Genomic DNA, 20009 nt, shown 5'->3' with positions numbered 1-20009 from the left:
TGGTGGCCATACAGGTGTTTGTTAGTTTTTTGTCCCTTTAGAGAATGCTAAATAAAAAACCTAGTTTTACACGTTCATAAATATTGATGCTTTAATTTCTGCAGAGTAGGTTTTCCAATGTGAGTTTGATGGGTTAAAGCAACTGAGAATTTGCAAACTTTCATAAATATTATCAAATTACTTTTTTTTTTTTTTAAAGATTTTATTGGGGAAGGGGAACAGGACTTTATTGGGGAACAGTGTGTACTTCCAGAACTTTTTTTCCAAGTCAAGTTGTTGTCCTTTCAGTCTTAGTTGTGGAGGGCGCAGTTCAGCTCCAGGTCCAGTTGCCGTTGCTAGTTGCAGGGGGCGCAGCCCACCATCCCTTGCGGGACTCGAGGAATCGAACTGGCAACCTTGTGGTTGAGAGCCCGCACTCCAACCAACTGGGCCATCCGGGAGGCAGCTCAGCTCAAGATGCCGTGTTCAATCTTAGTTGCAGGGGACGGAGCCCACCATCCCTTGCGGGACTCAAGGAATTGAACTGGCAACCTTGTGGTTGAGAGCCCACTGGCCCATGTGGGAATCAAACCGGCAGCCTTCGGAGTTAGGAGCATGGAGCTCTAACCACCTGAGCCACCGGGCCGGACCTCAAATAATTTTTTAAAATTTCATCAGCAGACTGCTGAAACTTTGTGGGTAATATCTAAATGTTGTATAATACAATTTTCAGTTAGTCATCAAAGAAGCATCAGCAAAAAGTTTGATTGAATCCCATCCCTTGATATGCTGAAATTTCCTTCTCTTATCTCTTAAAAGAGCCAATAAAGTAAGGATTATCTAAAACAAACAAAGGAAGCTAAATCGTTTCCTCTTGCTTGTTCTTTAGTTCATTTGTCCATTCATTAATTGTATAAATCAATTTTTCTTTTTTTAATACCTTAATTTATTTTTGTTTTTCCCCAGCTTTATTGAGACATAATTGATAATTAAAATTGTATACATTTAAATTACAATGTTATGATTTGATATACATATTAATTGTGAAATAATTACCACAATCAAGTTAATTCACACATCTTTCACCTCACAGTTACTGTTTTGATTTTTTTGGTTGAAAACACTTGAGATCTATCAGCAAATTTCAAATATACCATACGTTATTTTTAACTATCATCATCGTACTATACATTAGATCTTCAGAACTTATTCATCTTGTAACTGAAAGTTTGTACCATTTGACCAACATTTCCTTATTTCCCCTACCCACCAGCCTCTGGCAACCACCATTCTACTGTTGTTTCTATGAGTTAGATTTTTAAAATTATTTATTTAAAATTATACATATAAGTGATACCATAGAGTATTTGTCTCTCTGCCTGGTTCATTTCACTTAGCATAATGCCCCTCAGGTTAATTCATGTTGTCATAAATGGCAGGATTTCCTTCTTTTTTAATGGCTGTACAATATTCTAATATATATGTGTGTGTATATATATATATATATAATATACTATATATATATATATTGTCACACAGCAGCCGAGCAGACTGTCCCCACATGTCTTTCCTTAAGGAAAGAATAGTCCGTGAGACTGGGCATCTCTGGGACTGTATATTTCTCTCTATCTAGTCTCCAAAAGAGGGTTTGCGGCCAATGACGAGTAAGATTCCCCACAAGGGAGGGGGGGCAACTGAAGCCAGGCAGAACCCCATGGAGACCCCCAATGAGCTGCCTTAAAAAGATCTGGGAAGCGGCCTTGTCTCTCCTTCCCCCTGCCTGGGAAAAACAGCTGCTGGCTCTGACTTTTCCGTCTCACCTAATTGGGAGAAAAGTCTTGACAGTGATAAGATTAAACTCTCTCTGCTCAGCTCTGAAACAATTTCAACATGTGACATATGTCCCTTAAAAGAGTTGCATACCTCACCTCAAGGACTTTCTGCTTCGGCTGTTTGAAGATCAACATGATTGGTTTGGGTTGTTTCTATAACGTAATACGTGAGTCTCACAGACCGTGCCAAAAACACTGCTATTCTCTTGTACACTTATCAATAAAAACCTCCAGCGGGCTTTATTCTGGGCTCTAGTCTTTCAGACTGTGAGACCCCTGGCCTTCTGAGATTTAAACTGCATTAAGTCTCTGTATGTTTGTTTCTTAAAAACTTAACCCAAAGCCGCCCCTTCTCGCACCCTCACTGCCCCTGTTGTGCTGGATGCGACATCTGGCGCCCAATGTGGGGCTGCTCGAGAAGGGAAGGAAGACTTAGAGTCTTAGGGTTCTGCAGACACGGCTGAGGGACTCCAAGCATCCACCGGGGCAACTACCTGGGGTAAGGAGGTAGTTTATGGACTTGGAGTATTTAACCAGGGTAACAAAGGAATTTAAAAGAAACAACTAACGTTTTCGTGTGAAAGAGTGTGATTGTGTGAGTGAATGCTTACAACTCCATGGATTTTTTGGCTACAGAGTTTGCTTGGGCTCGTAACCACGGTTCCGTAACGCGTCATACGGCATAACGGCGATCTGGGGTCTCCCCAGCCTGGGTCGGGGGGTGAGGTGGGGGGGTGGGGATGTGGGGGTGTTATACGACCACGCCTTAGCCAAGACGTGTTCTAAGGTCTTGTGAGAGACATGGCCGGCCGAGCATCAGAGTGGGGATCGAGTGAAAGTCCTTCTCTTTCCTTTCCTGTTCCTTTACTAACATGGGTAATACAGAAAGCAAGTACAGACCTTATATTTGCCTGCTTAAGCAGCTTATTAAAAAATTGGAAAGATAAAACCTCAGAAAAGAAATTAGAAAAACTCCTTAAGGTAATTGAGATTCATGTTCCTGGTTTCCAAGCCTAGGGACGCTTGACTTAGATAAATGGGAGACAGTTGGCCAGGACCTCCGTGATTTACATGCTAACAGAACGTCCTTTCCCAGTTCAATTTGGGAAAACTTTAAGCTGGTTCGTTCAGTTTTGGAAGCGCTCCAAACAGATGCAAAAGAAGAGAGAGAAAAAGAGGATCAAGATCAGTTTAAAAAGACAAAGGAGGGTCAAGATGATGACCAGGGGTCTGGGACAGCGTCCACTATCCAGATTTAGGAATGTTTTAGGGACGATTGCCCCCCTCCTCCATCTCAATGGCCACCTCCACCGCCCCCTAGCTTAGAACAAAAGTGGGAGCCTTCCGAATATCCTAAACAAAATAATAATTCCTTTCTCAGTAAAAATGTTCCTCAAACAATTAAAAAAGATATCCACTCTTCATTGTCAGCTATAGAACGTGGCATACATCAAGTTAAACTTGAGGGAGACATAGATGCACTCAATTTTCCAGTTATCTTTAGACAGACTGAAGCCCCTAATACAGACCATCCTGAAGGGGTCCATGAGGCGATTTATGAGCCTTTCCCTTTTAAATTGCTCAAAGAATTAAAACAAGCAGTTTTGCAGTTTGGAGTCACTTCTCCGTATACCGTCGGCCTTGTTAAAGGTATTGCTGATGGCAATCGGATGATTCCCGCTGATTGGCATGCTTTAGCTAAGACCTGTCTGACTCCTTCTCAGTTCCTCCAATTTAAAACTTGGTGGATTGATGGTGCAGAAACACAAGAGAGACAAAATCAGGCTCGTAATGTAGATATTTCTGCTGACCAGCTATTAGGGAAGAGACTTTGGGCTGAAACACGTGATCAGCTAGATATGGAACAATTGGCTGTGGGACAATTAAAACAAATTTGTCTAACAGCATGGGAAAAGATTGAGATAGAGGGTAAAACTCCCTCCTCTTTTCAAAAAATCTTACAAGGTCCACAAGAACCTTATTCAGATTTTCTTGCCCGTTTGCAAGAGGCAATTCATAAACAGATCACCAATCCTGCTGCTGCAGATATCATTTTACAAATTATGGCTTTTGAGAACACAAACAAAGATTGTAAATGTGCCACTGGCACCCAAAAAGGAAAAAGTGATGCTATGGGATATCTTAGGCTGTGTCAAGAGGTAGGGACGGAAGACCATAAAGCTGCTATGTTAGCTAATGCCATTACAGGGGCAATTCAGGAAAAAGACAAGTTTTCTGGCACTTGCTATAATTGTGACAAGTCCGGACATACTAAAAAGAATTGCAGAGTTAAGAAAAAAAGCGGTTCCCAGCCACAAAGTCCTTCTCCTCCCCAGGGTCCTAAACAACCTGGGGTTTGTCCTTGGTGTAAAAAAAACAACCATTGGGCATCAAAATATAAATCAAAATATCATAAAGATGAAACCCTGCTTCACAGAAATGGAAAACGGGGCCAGCCCCAGGCCCAGACAATAACCGGGGTATTTGTGAGTCAGGCAGCACCTCAAAATTACCAGACGGTGCCTCCTCCTCAAAACTATCTATTCAACAATTAACTCCTGCCACTGAAGGGAGTGCTGCAGTTGATATTTATACAGCTCAAGATATACTACTGCTTCTAGGGGAAGCCCCCCTTCGTGTGCCCACAGGCATAATTGGACCAATCCCTCAAAATACAGTTGGATTCTCCCTAAGAGGTTAAGTCCAGCTCCAATTTCAAAAGCTGTAACAATTTTTACTGATAGATCTCGTATCGACAGAGCAGCGACTGTGAGTGAAATAAATCAACAGGTCATTCAAACTAATTACACCTCTACACAGAGAATAGAGTTAGTTGCAGTTTTAACTGCCTTACAAGATTACGCTGAATCTTTAAATATTGTCTCTGATTCGGCTTATGTTGTACATACAATACAAAATATTGAGACGGCGTTACTGTCTAACAACTCAAACGGGTCTCTCCAGTTTCTTTTTAATCAACTCCAACAAGTTGTCAGAAACCGACAACATCCATTTTTCATTACTCATATACATGCTCACACCTCCCTACCGGGACCACTGACCACTGACGTGTGGCAATGCTATTGCTGATTCATTAATTGCTAATGTTATGGTTACTGAGGCAACTGAGTTTCAGTCTTTAATCCATACAAATGCTGCTGGCCTTCGAGCTCATTTTCCTATTACTTACAAACAGGCCAGACATATAGTTCAAACTTGCCCAACCTGCCAAATTCCCAATGCTTCTCGAGAGTGCACTATAGGGGTTAATCCCCGAGGACTAGTTCCTAATGCTATCTGACAAATGGATGTAACTCATGTCCCTTCATTTGGACATTTATCTTTTGTTCATGTCACTGTCGATACCTCCTCTGGTTTCAACTCGGCCACGGTTCAAAGCGACAAAACGGACATTCCGCAGACATTTGCTTATATGTTTCTCCATTATGGGCCTTCCTCAAGCCATTAAAACAGATAATGGCCCTGCTTATACCAGTAATAAGTTCACAAAATTTTGTGAACAGTGAAAAATCAATCATACCACAGGGATTCCTTATAATCCCCAAGGACAAGCTATTGTAAAACGTGCTAATTGTACCCTTAAAAAAACGACTTCACATATATGGTGATGGAAGAACTGATTCTGGGTGATGAACACACAATGGGATTTATAGATGATGTAATACAGAATTGTACACCTGAAATCTATGTAATTTTACTAACAATTGTCACCCCAATAAATTAAAAAAAGAAAAAGAAAAAAAAACCGACTTCAAAAACAGAAGGGGGGAGACAATAAGGATCCTCCACAAGTACAACTAACCAAAGCTATGCTTACTTTAAATTTTTTACATTCTTCTGGCTCTAGCAGTAATACAGTGCCACACCTTGGGCGCACAGATTCCACTGCCATCACCTAATGAGGAATGACGTGGCGCCTCTGGCCCATCTGCTCCTGTGTCTTCTGTGTCATCCTCAGCCAAGGCTCCTGAATCAAGTGCTATTGCACTTCCTACTTGGAGACAACTTAGAAAGTTGTCCCGCGAGGCTGAGAAAAATTTAATAAAACAAAAGCTCCTCAAAACGGATACTAACATGTTGGTGTCCATGATAGCTATACTCTCTGTTGTAAGTTGTCTTCCTTTGAGTGTACATGCTGATAATTTCACTTATGGGGCTTATCTTCCCAATTCCCCAATGCTGACACCTGTGACTTGGAATGATGATCCTCCTTTAGTCTATATAAATGACAGCTCCTGGTTTCTAGGACCTGAGGAGCAGAGAGGTCCAGAATTTCCTGACGAATAAGGCCGAGAATTTATACTTTCTGGCCATACAGCCTTAGGTTATGTGTATCCTCCTCTTTGCTTTGGTCCTATCCCTCTGTATATTCCTCTCTCTGATCAAGTTTGGGTGATTCCCAAGGGAGAAGGAAATAACACTTATAAAGAATTGTTTATGCTCTCAAGTAAAGGATTCCAGCCCCAAGAGTTAAGTACTCATCTTTTTCCTCCTTCTCTCCAACCGTGTCCTCAAGATAAATGGATTAACACTTTTCCTCCTGCATTCATTGGGAAGAATGCAGGGGAAGTTTAGATCGAGTGTTAGTCCGTACTTCTCTTGGTACTATAGTTGCTTGGGGACCTTATGGAATGGCTATACATGCATGTTCTCAGAAAAAATGCTCTGAGCCTCAATCCTTAAAAGAACAAATGTTAGAAGAAAATTTCCCTAAAGTTATTAAATCCCCATATAATATTTCTATTTTTTGGATAGATAAAGCTTTGGCCCCGCATCAATTAAGAGTGATTATTCCTATCCGGGGTCCAGTACAAAAGACCTTATGGAAAATAGCTTTAGGTCTAGGTCCAAATAAGCTTTGGAATGGAAATTATACTAAAGATAATAAAAAAATATATACTTTTAGGTTTGAAAAAACACAAATGTTCAATTTACAAGTGTGTCTTACAACTCCTTTTGTTTTACTGGTTGGCAAATTTACGATTGATTCAACTTTAAAGCTAGTTGAATGTTCTCAGTGTCGCTTATTCACTTGCCTAAATCCTTCCATATATATTTTCCACCCAAGATAAAATTATGATTTTGTGAAAAAGACGGGGTCTATGGGTTCCTGTCCAAGCCCCTCGAGTGTGGGAGGGCTCTCCCACTGTTCATATTGTTCTTCAACTGCTTCATAAGATTTTACATAGGTCTAAAAGATTGATTGGCTTGCTAATTGCTACTGTTATGGGAATAATTGCTATAACCACTGTAGCTGCTGTTTCAGGTTTTGCTTTACACCAGACTGTTCAAAACACTTAATTTGTACAAAAATGACATGAAAATGCTAGTAAAAACTGGAATCAACAGGTTAAGATAGAGCAAGAGATTAATGTTAGATTAACTGATTTAGAAACCACTGTTGTGTTTCTTGGTGATCAAATAGAAAATCTTCGTACAATGATTACTCTCAAATGTGATTGGAATGTATCCACCTTTTGTGTAACCCCATTTTCTTATAATCACACTCGTACCCCTTGGTCTGAAGTACGAGCTCATCTTCAGGGACATTTGCCTACTCTCACTGTGGACATTACACAATTACAACAAGAAGTTGATCAGATGTCTAGTGCCAAGCTACAGCTTCTCCCTGGAGAGGAGACACTTTCCCAGCTACAGAAGGACTTTCTGCTTTAAACCCTGTCAAATGGATAAAGACATGGGTGGTGGGTTTGCTTGTGTCATTGTTATTCTGTTTATTGTTCTTTGTTTATTCTGTTTAGTCCTCAAATCTGGACAAGCTGCCCTCTGGCGAGCAGTAAATGAAGAGTCTACATGGTCTGTGTTTCTTCAAAAACAGAAAGGGGGAGATGTTGTCACACAGCAGCCTAGCAGACTGTCCCCACATGTCTTTCCTTAAGGAAAGAATAGTCTGTGAGACTGGGCATCTCTGGGACTGTATATTTCTCTCTATCTAGCCTCCAAAAGAGGGTTTGCGGCCAATGACGAGTCAGATTCCCCACGGGGTGGGGGTGGGGCAACTCAAGCCAGGCGGAACCCCATGGGGACCCCCAATGAGCTGCCTTAAAAAGATCTGGAAAGGGGCCTTGCCCCCCCTTTCCCCTGCCTGGGAAAAGTGGCTGCTGGCTCTGACTTTTCCCTCTCACCTAATTGGGAGAAAAGTCTTGAGAGTGATAAGATTAAACTCTCTGCTCAGCTCTGTGAAACAATTTCAACATGTGACATATGTCCCTTAAAAGAGTCGCATACCTCACCTCAAGGACTTTCTGCTTCGGCTGTTTGAAGATCAACATGATTGGTTTGGGTTGTTTCTATAACGTGATATGTGAGTCTCACAGACCGTGCCAAAAACACTGCTACTCCCTTGTATACTTATCAATAAAAACCTCCAGTGGGCTTTATTCTGGGCTCCAGTCTTTCAGAACTATGAGACCCCTGGCCTTCTGAGATTTAAGCTGCATTAAGTTTTTGTATGTTTCTTTCTTAAAAACTTAACCCAAAGCCGCCCCTTCTTGCATCCTCACTGCCCATGTTGTGCTGGACGCGATATATATATATATATATATATAACTTTCTTTATCCATTTCTTGTTGATGGACATCTACGAGGTGTGATCAAAAGATAAGGTGAATGTTTAAAATAAAATAATGTATTACGGTAAAAGACACATCGTCATTAACCCCCCTCAAAACACTCCTCTTCACTTCAAATACACTTATCTCATCGTTCTTGCCACTTTCTGAAGCAGCTCTGGAAGCCCTCTTTTATGAGTGTCTTTATTTCATCCAACATCATGATATCGCTCCATGTCACACATTGCTTGTGGTACGATAATTTCTGTCAAATAAAAACATTACGGTATGTCCTCATCCACCTTATTCACTGGATCTGGTACCATGTGACTTCTGGCTCTTCCCCAAAGTCAAAATGACCATGAAAGGAAAACTATTTTGAGTCAATCCAGGACATTGAGGCAGCCACGACAATGCAACTTAAGACACTCATGAAAGAGGACTTCGAGAACTGCTTCAGAAAGAGGCAAGAAACATGGGATAAGTATGTTCAAAGCGAGGGGGAGTATTCTGAGAGGGATTAATGGCAATATGTCTTTTACGCTAATAAATTTTTTAATTTAAATATTCACCGTATTTTTTTTTTATCACACCTCATACATTGTTTCCATATCTTGGCTATTGTGACTAATACTGCAATAAATATGGGAATGCAGATAGCTCTTCAAAATCCTGTTTTCATTTCCTTTGAATATATACCCAGAAGTGGGATTGCTGGATCATATGATAGTTCTATTTTTAGTGTTTTGGGGAATCTCCTTACTGTTTTCCATAGTGGCTGTATCACTTTATATTTACACCAACAATGCACAAGAGTTCCATTTTCTCCACATCCTTGCCAACAATTGTTATCTCGTCTTCTTGATGATATCCATTCTAACAGGTGTGAGGTGTGATGTCTCATTATAGTTTTGATTTGCATTTCTCTGATGATTAGCGATGTTGAGCATCTTTTCATGTATCTGTTGGCCATCTGTATGTCCTCTTTGGAGAAATGTCTATTCAGGTCTTCTGCCCATTTTCTAATTGGGTCGTTTGTTTTTTGGGGTGCTAAGTTGTATGAGTTCCTTGTATATTTTGAATATTAACCCCTTACCCAATATATCATTTGCAAGTATCTTCTCCCATTTTGTAAGATGACTTTTCATTTTTTAAAATTATTTCTTTTACTGTGCAGAAGCTTTTTATCTTGATGCAGTCTCACGTTGTTGATTTCTGCTTTTGTAGCCTGTGCTTTTGGTGTCAGGTCCAAAAAAATCATTGCCAAGACCAATGTTAAGGAGATTTCCCCCTATGTTTTCTTCTAGGAGTTTTATGGTATTAAATCATAGGTTTAAGTCTTTAATCCATTTTGAGTTAATTTTTGTGAGTGGTAAGACAAGGATCTAAATTTTATTTTTCTGCATGTGGTTATCCAGTTTGCCCAACACCATTTATTGAAGAGATTGTCCTTTCCCGACTGAGTCTTCTTGGCTCTCTTTTCAAATATTATTTTGACCATACATGGTGTGGGTATGCAATTGGTGACCAGAAGTGCCGGAAGAGAAGTGTTGTGAATGTGGCAGTGTGAGAGTAAAGAACAATAACAGGTGGAAAACTATGGTTTTTCACTAACACAGGTTTCCTCCACTATCTGAAAGTAGAGTGTTCCTATGAAACCTTTCGTATGCCAAAATGGTAAAGACACAATTACCATTAATTTATATAAAAAAAATTCAGCATTTCCAGATCCAAAATTTGATGCAAGCAAACTATCTTTATTTCTTTCACCATGACTGAAATGCTTAATTATGTCCAGTTTTACCCTAATGCAACACCCTTAAGAGCTCTTACGCTTTTCTGATACCTTAGGACACACCTTGCTAATGGATGCACAAAATAAACACAGATAAAGCACAGATGCTTGGACATAGTTCAAAGCTATGGCAGCTTGATGCTGAGATAGTAAGTGTGGTTCCCAGGAAAGCAGCTTGGTGGTGCCCCTCTCCGCTTTAGAGGTTTGTTGCAAAACAAATGCCGAACTGAATGCTATTTTTGCTTTTGCCTTTTTGTGAAAAAGCGAAAATCCTCTTCAGATTTTGGCTAGCAGAAACAGGTACAGGTACCCCCCACTTCTTGAAAGTTCACTTTCTGCCACTTTGCTTTTACAAAAGACCTATACTTGTACCTGTTTTTGCTAATCAAAATAAATCTGAAGAGGATTTTCACTTTTATGAAAAAATCCATGACAGCACTAATATAGGTCTGTTGTAAAAGGGAAGTGGCATAAAGTGAACTTTCGGAAAGTGGGGGATACCTGTACACAGCCCTTAGAAAACTAATACAGCTGTGACACATGAAATCTGGAGTCAAATGCTGCAGTCAGCTTCTTAATGTAAGGAGCATTTGGGGTTTCTGAAGTCCCTCGATTTGCTCCCTGCCAACAGGTCACAGGCTTGTCCTTTCCTTTGCTGAGTTACACAGGCTCTTGGAGATACCTTGTGCAGGCCTAGGGGGAGAAAGATACACTGACTGTGGAGGCTGAGGACCTAAGGAGACATAACTGCTGTGCTAATTTCTTTTGTCTCTAATGGTTGTGGCAGCCCAGCTTTATCTGACTCCACCACGTACACGAGCAGCCTGCTGAGACAAAGATGTCATATTACTTAGTATGTCATCCAGATTGAGGCTGTGCCAAGCTCAGCCGATTTCCAAGGACTCTCTTGGGGGAATCCCCTGACTGACTTATAAAGATGGCCCTTTCATTTCCTTGAGGTGTAAATAGGACCGGTTTTTCAGTGTATGAAATGTCAAGACTGCATAGCACTGTTTAATTAAGGTAGTGCAGGGCTCACCCATAGCCTTTTCACAAGTATGTGTCTAGTTCCACAGAAAGGAAAACAACTACTCTAACCTGCCATTTGGGAAAGCACAGTAGCCAGCCCAAAGGAGGCAGGTTCCGCAAGGCTCATCTCTTTATGACCTCCAGAGGGACTCCATATACTAATAAGGTCATTACTGCTGTGCCCTCAGTCAGTGAACGGGGTTATGGCAAGTGTTCAGTAACTCTGCCAAACAAATAAACTAAAACAACTAAGAACAAGACCAGATGGAGTTCTGGGGACAGGCTGCATTATATATCCAATAAACAGATGTCAGCAAAGCCTACTGAAGTTCCCCTGCAGCAGTTAACCAAAATAGCTGTGAAGCACTAGAGATGGCGAGAGCCCAGTTCCCAGAAGTCCTGAATGAGCCAGTGCCAGAGGCTGCCCTATGATGCCAGAGTCCTGAGGGAATAGCAAGACTATTGTTTCTTAATTCTGTGTCATTAATTAGGACTGTTTAATATCTTAGAGCCTGAATTACATGAATATCTTATGTAATTCTACAATTATTATTAAATAGGATAGCTTTGGGTTGAATTGTGTTCCTCCTCAATTCACATGAAGTTCTAACCCCCAGTACGTCAGAATGTGACCTTATTTGGAGATAGGGTCTTTACAGAGATAACCAAGTTAAAGTGAGATCATTAGGGTAAGTCCTCATCCATTATGACTGGTGTCCTTATAAAAAGTGGAAATTTGGACAAAGATATGTGCAGTGAGGGAAGACAATGTGAAGAGACATAGGGAAAAGATGGCCGTCTACAAGCCAAGGAGGCGTGGAACTAACTGATCCTTCCCTCACAGCCTTCAGAGGGAACCAACCCTGCTGACAACTTGATTTTGGACCTCTAGCCTCCAGAAATGTGAAATGACAAATTTCTGTTGTGTAAGTTACCCAGTGTGTGGTGCTTTGTTATGGCAGCCCTAGCAAACTAATACATGAGTATTTTGGAGGGACATTTAAGTCTATCTTTCATTGAGATGTAGTACTTGTTCATTAAAGAAAATTTGTAGAAGCCTCATGCCTTGAAGTCAACCAAACAATACACTGGTATCTATAAGCATATATTTAAAAATTCTGTACAATCAGAATTGTACAATCCAGGTTGTGCCTGCCAGAATGATTCTATGTAATCATTCGTACGTAGTGATTGTAATCATTTGTAACTCTACGTAAGAAAGGAATGTCTTCTATGTAATTATAGGATTATTTTTATAATGAGGGGTAACAATCAGCAATTAAATAATTTGCCTTAAGCTTCATATAAATTCCATTATGAACATTAAAATACTCTATTTACATTCTTGAAGGTTCATTACTTTAGGATTTTAAGGATGTTTGGTTTGCTGAAGTAACCATTTCCGCTAAGGATACTTACCATGAGTTGGGAGGTGGGTCAGCACAAGCACTGATAGTCCTGTTGGAGAGTCTAGAACTTTTTTTAAATTAAATATCACCACTTTCAATTTTAGTGGCTGACCAGAGTGATTATTTTTAAGAAGAATAAACGTGAGGAATATTTTTAGAAGTAATTGCACAACAGAATATGGTTCTGTTGCCTTCACACATAACGACAATGTCTTGGTGAGACTGCTTTCAATCACAATCAGTTTTCTTTAAAAGTCTAATAATATTGGAATTTTGTTCTAATATTGAGTGTTAAAAAGACGTAGGCCAGCCTCACTGTTATTCATTTATTTCTACAATAGATATTTATTAGATAAGACTCTAACATTCAAACAAAAATAGCCACAAATTTTGTTTGGAAATTTATAAACCCCCCCTTTCCCCCAAAACACACACACACACACACACACACACACTCAGCTCAAATGCTTGCAGCTCATGATATCTACTTGCCCACCATGGCGGTTAGGTCCAGTGTGGAACACGATGTAGTCAAATCCAATGAAATACATAGGGCCAATTTTTCCCCTTAGAAATTCTAGAAATGAGATTCTGTTCTCTGATGAACTCAGCTGAGAAGGGATCTAAAGCCTAATGTTGCTGGAGACATTTTTAAACCACCAAGATAAAACATGCGGAATGAAGGGAGCACACCACGAATTAGGACTGCTAATCATACATAAACAGAGAAACTGAGTACGTAACGGTCAGACCACATATGACAACAGAGCTGTGACCCACAACCTCTATAACAATCAGCCCAGAACAGGCAGAACTCAGCCAGTGACTGCCATTTCCCTATTTATTATCACTTCCCCCTCCAACTCAGGAAAACCAGAGAAAGCCAAATACAAGCCCCAAACTAATTACATACGATGCCCACGTCACCTCCAGCTTTCTCATGTCATCAATCTCCAAACAGAACATACTTGAAGTCTCCCCTTTTTTTTACTATAAAGTTTTCCAACTCTCCTGCCTGCTAAATCCAAGTGAGGGCAGCTGACTCCCTTTCTATAATGAGCTTTGAATAAACAGTCTCTGTTCGCATTTGGGTAGTCTTTGTTTATTTTTAAAAAATCATCCCTGATTTGAACCCGTGCATCAACCTCGAGCCTTTCATGTATGTGATTTTGTATTATTTTTGCATAAGTCAATGTGGGTGAGTTTAATGCTATTTGCAGCTAAATGATCCTAACTTCTACACTAGATGATGTGGTTTTTGTTTGTTGTGAATTTAAAATAATGTATTTGCACAGTGTAGGGTACCTTTTCTTCATTTTTATTATTTACCTTTCCCTCCTGAGGATATATCTAGGTTTTGATCTCTATTCACTGAATTTGCTTGAACGTGAGCTCTTTCAATTGGAAAATTCAATTCTTTTTCTCCTACATAAAGTTTCATCAAATACGTTCTGATGTTATGAAGTGCCTATAATTCTTAAGTTGTAGCTTCACTGCTGCTCTAGAAAGACTGAAATAGCCCCCCGTCTTACCACTGCCCCTTCTTTGGGAGAACCCCAACACATACATGAGTGAGTTTTGCTACCTGTATAATCTCTACTCACCTCCACTGTCCCTTATAGCTGATTGATCCAGAAGGAGACAGCTGTTGCAATCAGACTCTTGGCCATGCCCTGGAAAGTACACCCATAAACTCTTACCAATAAAGTTCCTTTTCTAAATTTCCCTGCTTTTTATTCAACACGAACTCAGAGGGCTTAACAGATGCGTCTATGGTAAAACAGGGTGTGCTTGTCCCTATGAAGGGAAGATATCAAAAGAGTATCTGGGTCTATCACCACTGATATATTACAGAATCATACATCTGACATCTATGTAACTTTAGTAACAATTATCACCCCAATAAGCTTTAATTAAACAAACAAACAAACAAACAAACTAAAGAGTATCTGGGTAATCCTGCCCTACTTTCCAGAGGCCATGCTGCCAGTATCTATTATTGCACTTTTATATCTTTTTGAGACCAAGAACCTCTGGAACAGGTCAGAATTAAGTGAAGGCATTACTTAGGACATTTCTTCATTGGGCTGAAAATTCACATCTATTTCCCAACTCAAACTGACACCACCTAGTTCACTAAAAGCTTGTGCAATAGGGACAACAGCACAGAATAACCCAAATGATGCAGAAATAGAAAAATGCCTACAAGTTAAATTACATAAATGCTCTAACCAACAGGGCCTTTAATGTTCCCCTCAGCCCGAGTAAACTTCAGGCAGGTGTTTTTCCTGATTATAGGCCCCTGACCCCACTTTTCATAGAGCACTTTAGAAAACTTGTAAGTACAAATTCTTTCTCTGCCTCATTTGAAACTACCTCCTGCCATTGCTATGAGAAGGTTTATTTTTCCTCTGGGTCAGTTAGCAAACACAGGTGCCTCATGATGCCCAGCCCCCTCACTCCAGCTCTGAAAACCTCTCCACCCCTTTGTTTCAGCAGAATTTGAGTCAATCTCTCTCCCATATTGCAAAGGTCTTGAGTAAAGTCTCTTTTGCCTGCTTAACTTTGCCCAGTGCAATTCTTACTTTAACAGCTCTTTTAATACTAATTTCACATAGAGTGAGTACTGAAAGAATCCAAACTATCAACCCCCTATGCAGCTTACTGTCTACATAAACATGGTTTCACTGTTTCATTGTCTTCATTTGGCATAACTTTACTATTCCAGGAGACTCCTGACGGGGCATCAGGTAAATAATTTGTTCATTACAATAACTTCCCCTAAATCCTAGTAAGTCGTTAATAAGAAGCATCAACGGGTACATGATACACAAGACCTTTCCAACTCTTCCTCCACAAACTGAGACACCCCAGAGTGAGAGAATAATTCAGAAGGTGCCTGTCACTCAAAGTCTGATCCCATAAACTGGTTCAATGCCAGTTCCAGCATTCTGTTGATCAAGTAGGGACAGAGCTCTTTTAAAATCATTTAAAATCTTTCTGAAGTGTGAACAAAGGGTTTTACAACCACTCCCTGGATTTGATCTTTGTCCAAAAATCATTCCTTTCCTTTATAATTGTTTGCTGGGAGAGACTGGAAATGAGAAAGTTTTATTTTTGAATCTATCAAGTCCTGGCTCCTTTATATTTTCTCTAAATTCTGCTGAAAAGCCAAATAGTTTGGGCTCTAGCTCATTTTTCACTCCTGGTGTTTTATTCTATGGAGCTAAAAGAAACCAGTTAGCACTTCTGATATTCTGCCTGGAAATCTCCTTATTCAGATTTGCCATTTTATTGGTATGTCTCTGTTTTCCACATTGTTTCAAGTAAGTGAGAGTTTTGATGCATAACCAATACATCAATTGGGTGCCCTTTCATCCAGCATCCAATATCAATTTCCTCACTATCTGCTTGCCCGACATCAATAATCTCCTTGAAGCCCTTCAAACTTTCGTTAGCATTACCCTCAAGACACTTCCTGATTCTTCCCTTTGGTCCCATTCTAGAGCCAATGTCAGCATTTAGAGTTTTATTATGGTTGTATTAATGGTGTGATATTTGAATTAAGAACTGAAGAATGAGTGTTATCTTATGTAATTATATGTGTGTGTGTCTGTGTGTATGTTGGGTGTGACTTTCTAACAGCTTATGCAAAGACACTGGTGGGAAGGAGAATGACTAGTTCGAGAAAGAGAAAGAAAGCCATTTAATCTTTATTCAGCATTTATTGAATGACTTCTATGTAACAGACGTTGTGTCAGGTGCCAGGAACACAAAGATCAGCAAGATAGTCTAATGAGAGAGACTATTATTAAAGTGCTAGGTGCCAGGAACACAAACATAAGCAAGATAGTCTAATGAGAGTGACAACTACTAAACAAACACATAATAAAAATATTATTACAATTGTATTAACTGTTATAAAGGGAAAGCACAAGATACCTTGGGCTTATAGCAGGAAGGCCTTATCTAACCTGGAGGGGGAGGAATGGCACAGGGAAGGGCAGGGAAGGCGTCCCGGGGAAAGTGACATTTAAACTGAGCCTTAAAGGCTGATAGGAGTTAGTCAGGCCCAACTGTGGAGGTTGGAGTAGTGCAGGACAAAGAATGGAGTGTTTAAAGGTCTGAAGATGAAGGAACTTGATGTCAGTCTGGGAAAGAGAGAATGCTGGAGAGGGAGAGGGAGGAGTGGGAAGCCGAGGTAGGCAGAAGCCAGACCATGCGAAGTCGTACAGGTACTATAAAAACTCTGAACTTCACCTACTAGCTAGCGATAGAGGTGGCCAGTGAGGTACAGAGAAAAATAGTGACATGGACATATTTGTACTTTTAAAATGTCCTTCTGAGTGCTGAACATAATCGGTGGGAGGGGTTCAAGAGTAGAAATAGGCAAGGAAGAGGCAAATGCTATAGGCCTGGTGACTATAGGCCTGGCTGGGACTGGGAAGGCAGCAGTGGAAATGGAGCAGCATGAATGAGTCTGCCCCTACTTCAGAAATCAAATCGACAGGACTTGGTAATGAACTGTATGTGGGAGGGGGCAGAAGAGAGAGAGGTGTCAAGGGTGCACCCATATTTCTGTTTGGAGTGGAGAGTGGATAGGGGTTCCATTTGCTGAGATGTGGAACACTGGAAGGGGAGACTTTTTGGGTGAAATCCAGTTTGGGATGAGGGAAGTTGGAGGTGCCTGTGTGGCGTCAGCCAAGTAGTAGCTGGGTTACGTAGGTCAGGCGCAGAAGGGAGGTCTGAATCAGGGCAACAGAGCGGCAGGGCAATAGCTGCAGGATCCAGGATCCATATTAAGATGAAGAGACTGCAGAAGTTTTGAAGTTCCAAGGAATAAATCCAAAAGAAGAGAACAGATATTGAATCAGTGTGGTTCAGCCTTGTGCTGATGTGTTTCTATATGACAAAAAGATAGACACGAATGGATCAAGTGCTACATGAGTAGAGAGAAGAGAGTTGTGAAGTTACAGGGATTCCCGGGAGGAGGCTAGAGGGACAGGGTACCTTAGACGGTGGAAGTGGATCTGGAAAGAAGGCTCCAGCCACTAAATGAATGAAAGCTCAGGAGGAATCTGGTTAACTACGCCAAAAGGTGGGCTAAATTCTCACTGCCATCTAGCAGCTGAAGCATGGAATTGCTATAAAGTCCAGGGAGCTAAACTTGTTCATGGGTTCACCAATACCATTTCTGATCAATTCACATTAAGTAATACAATCTGTTAGGCCAAGAGCAGAAACCGTCTTAGGCCTAGAGACACCGCTGCCTGGAATGTATTAAATAGAAACTGTATTGAATAGAAACCATCTTATCTTAGAAGCATCTCGCCTTGTTCCCTGCTTGCTTGTACCTGCTGGCTGGTATTTTTCTCACAGGAGCTAGTGATCAACGGACCTAAGCATTCCTGGACGATGGCATAGGACCCAGGATATGTAGCAAGAAGACATGGCCACACCCAAAAACCCTCCATTACCATAAACAATGTAAAGAAAAGCCCTTGAAGCATCGAAGAGGAACAGCGCCTCATTTACCTCCCCCTAACAAACTCCATACCTCTCTTACTTGGAGAGGTTATGGTCTTTTCTAACCTGACCTCTGGCAGTTCAAGCACACCAAATAAATTCTAATAGACCAATTTTGATCTCGCAACTCATTCCTCCGGCCGCGCCTAACAATTTGGTGACCGGATGGGGAGCTGCCTTAAGTCTACCCTTTGGCAGACTACTTAGGTAAGTCTTCCCTCTTCCACACTCCGACTCGGTCAGATCTGCCATCAGATACAAGACCTAGCACTGGGCCTGACCGTGTTCCGGGGCCAGGCCCCTGGGTCAGCCATCGGGCAGGGACGCCTGCTCCGGTCTGCACCCCTCCCCTCTGCCGGATCTGAGGAAACAGACAGGGGGACGCCCTATCAGTTTCCCTTGTCCTCCGGGTGATTAAGGGGGTCTAGACTTTACCTCCTTTCTGCCCCCATTCCCCTCCTTCATTACTACGGGCTCCCGCCCCTCCTCTTACACCAGGGACTCCCCTTTGGGGATCCTTTTGAACCACATTAAGAGCGGACTTTACCCCGATTTAAAGGCTAAATCCTTATTTCCTTTTCATCTGTGGCCTGGCCACAATATAAGCTTTATAAGGGCGAATCCTGGCCACGCCCCAGAACTCTTGACCTTGATACTCTCCAGGATTTCGACAACCTCCTCCGCCAGCCGGGTAAATGGAGCGAGGTTACCTACCTCCTGGCTTTCTATGAGCTGCGTGAGGACTTGTCCCATTTCCCACCTAAGGGCGAATCATGCCTCTTGGGTTTAGCTGCAGCCTCTTCTGCCCCATCTGCTCCAGAGTCCTCACCCCCTAATCCTGATCTGGATCCTTTTGACCCCCCTGACTGTTCTTGTCCTGCCCAACCTCCGCTAGTTCAAACCCACTCATCATATCAACCCACTGCCTCCGTGTCTCCACAAGCTACTTCTTCCTCCTCAACATCCAATACTCCCTCTTCCTCGTCCGCTGTGCCGCCTGCTCCCAACCTTTCCTCCCCTGCTCATACCTGATACAGATAGCCTTAAGCGCCCCCAGCCACTCAGATGTCTCTCAGGGGAGTGGCAGGCACTGAAGGCCCTGTTAGGGTCCAGGTCCCTTTCTCGATGACGGACCTGAGTCAGACTGAATCTAAGCCAGGATACTTTTCTTCTGATCTCACCCGCTTTACTAAGGAATTTGAATACCTCACTCTTAGCTATGACCTTACTTAGTGGGACATCTATATCATTTACTCCACATGTATTAACTCTGATAAAAAGAAGGCTAGGGAAATAGCAGACTCCATGCATCACCAAAATAATTCCCCCTCGCTCCCCCGGGAGATGGCCGTCCCTACCCAGAATCCTAACTGGAATTAACAGACTCACCCCCAACCCCATTTGACCGCCTAAAGAGAGACCATATGGTTAATTGTCTCCTTCAGGGCATGAAGGCAGCCATTCAGAAGGCTGTCAATTATGAAAAAATTAGGGAAATCTACCAGGACCACCATGAGAACCCAGTTGTTTTTCTCTCTCACCTTTCAGAGGCCCTACAAACCTACACTAACATTAACCCTGAGTCTCCAGATGGCAGAGTCATCTTAGCTATGCATTTCATCTCCCAGTTGGCCTCTGATATTCGCAGGAAGCTTGAAAAACTAGAAAAAGGTCCTCACACCCTCCAAGCAGATCTTTTAGAACTGGTCTTTAAGGTCTTCAGCAATCGAGATGAGGAGAACAGACAGACTCATACTCAGGCCTTACATCTGGTAGCCACAGAAGTGTCCCAGGCCGTTAAGCCAGGACAGCTCCAAAAGAAAGGCCCAGGACCCCAGTCCTCTGC

General features: G+C 41.6%; 1 long non-coding RNA gene across 1 annotated transcript in view; it reads right to left on the bottom strand.

Moving 5' to 3' along the window:
• LOC148755863 (uncharacterized) overlaps positions 1-20009 on the bottom strand; it is a 115247-nt gene that overhangs the window by 18720 nt on the left and 76518 nt on the right. The gene's annotated exons all lie outside the window — the stretch shown is intronic.

The sequence above is a fragment of the Rhinolophus sinicus genome, chromosome 14 (assembly GCF_057876585.1).
Source record: "Rhinolophus sinicus isolate RSI-liver-muscle chromosome 14, RSI-T2T, whole genome shotgun sequence".
NCBI lineage: Eukaryota > Metazoa > Chordata > Mammalia > Chiroptera > Rhinolophidae > Rhinolophus > Rhinolophus sinicus.
Note: the sequence above shows the minus strand (reverse complement) of the source record. Positions and strands in the feature narration are given on the sequence as shown.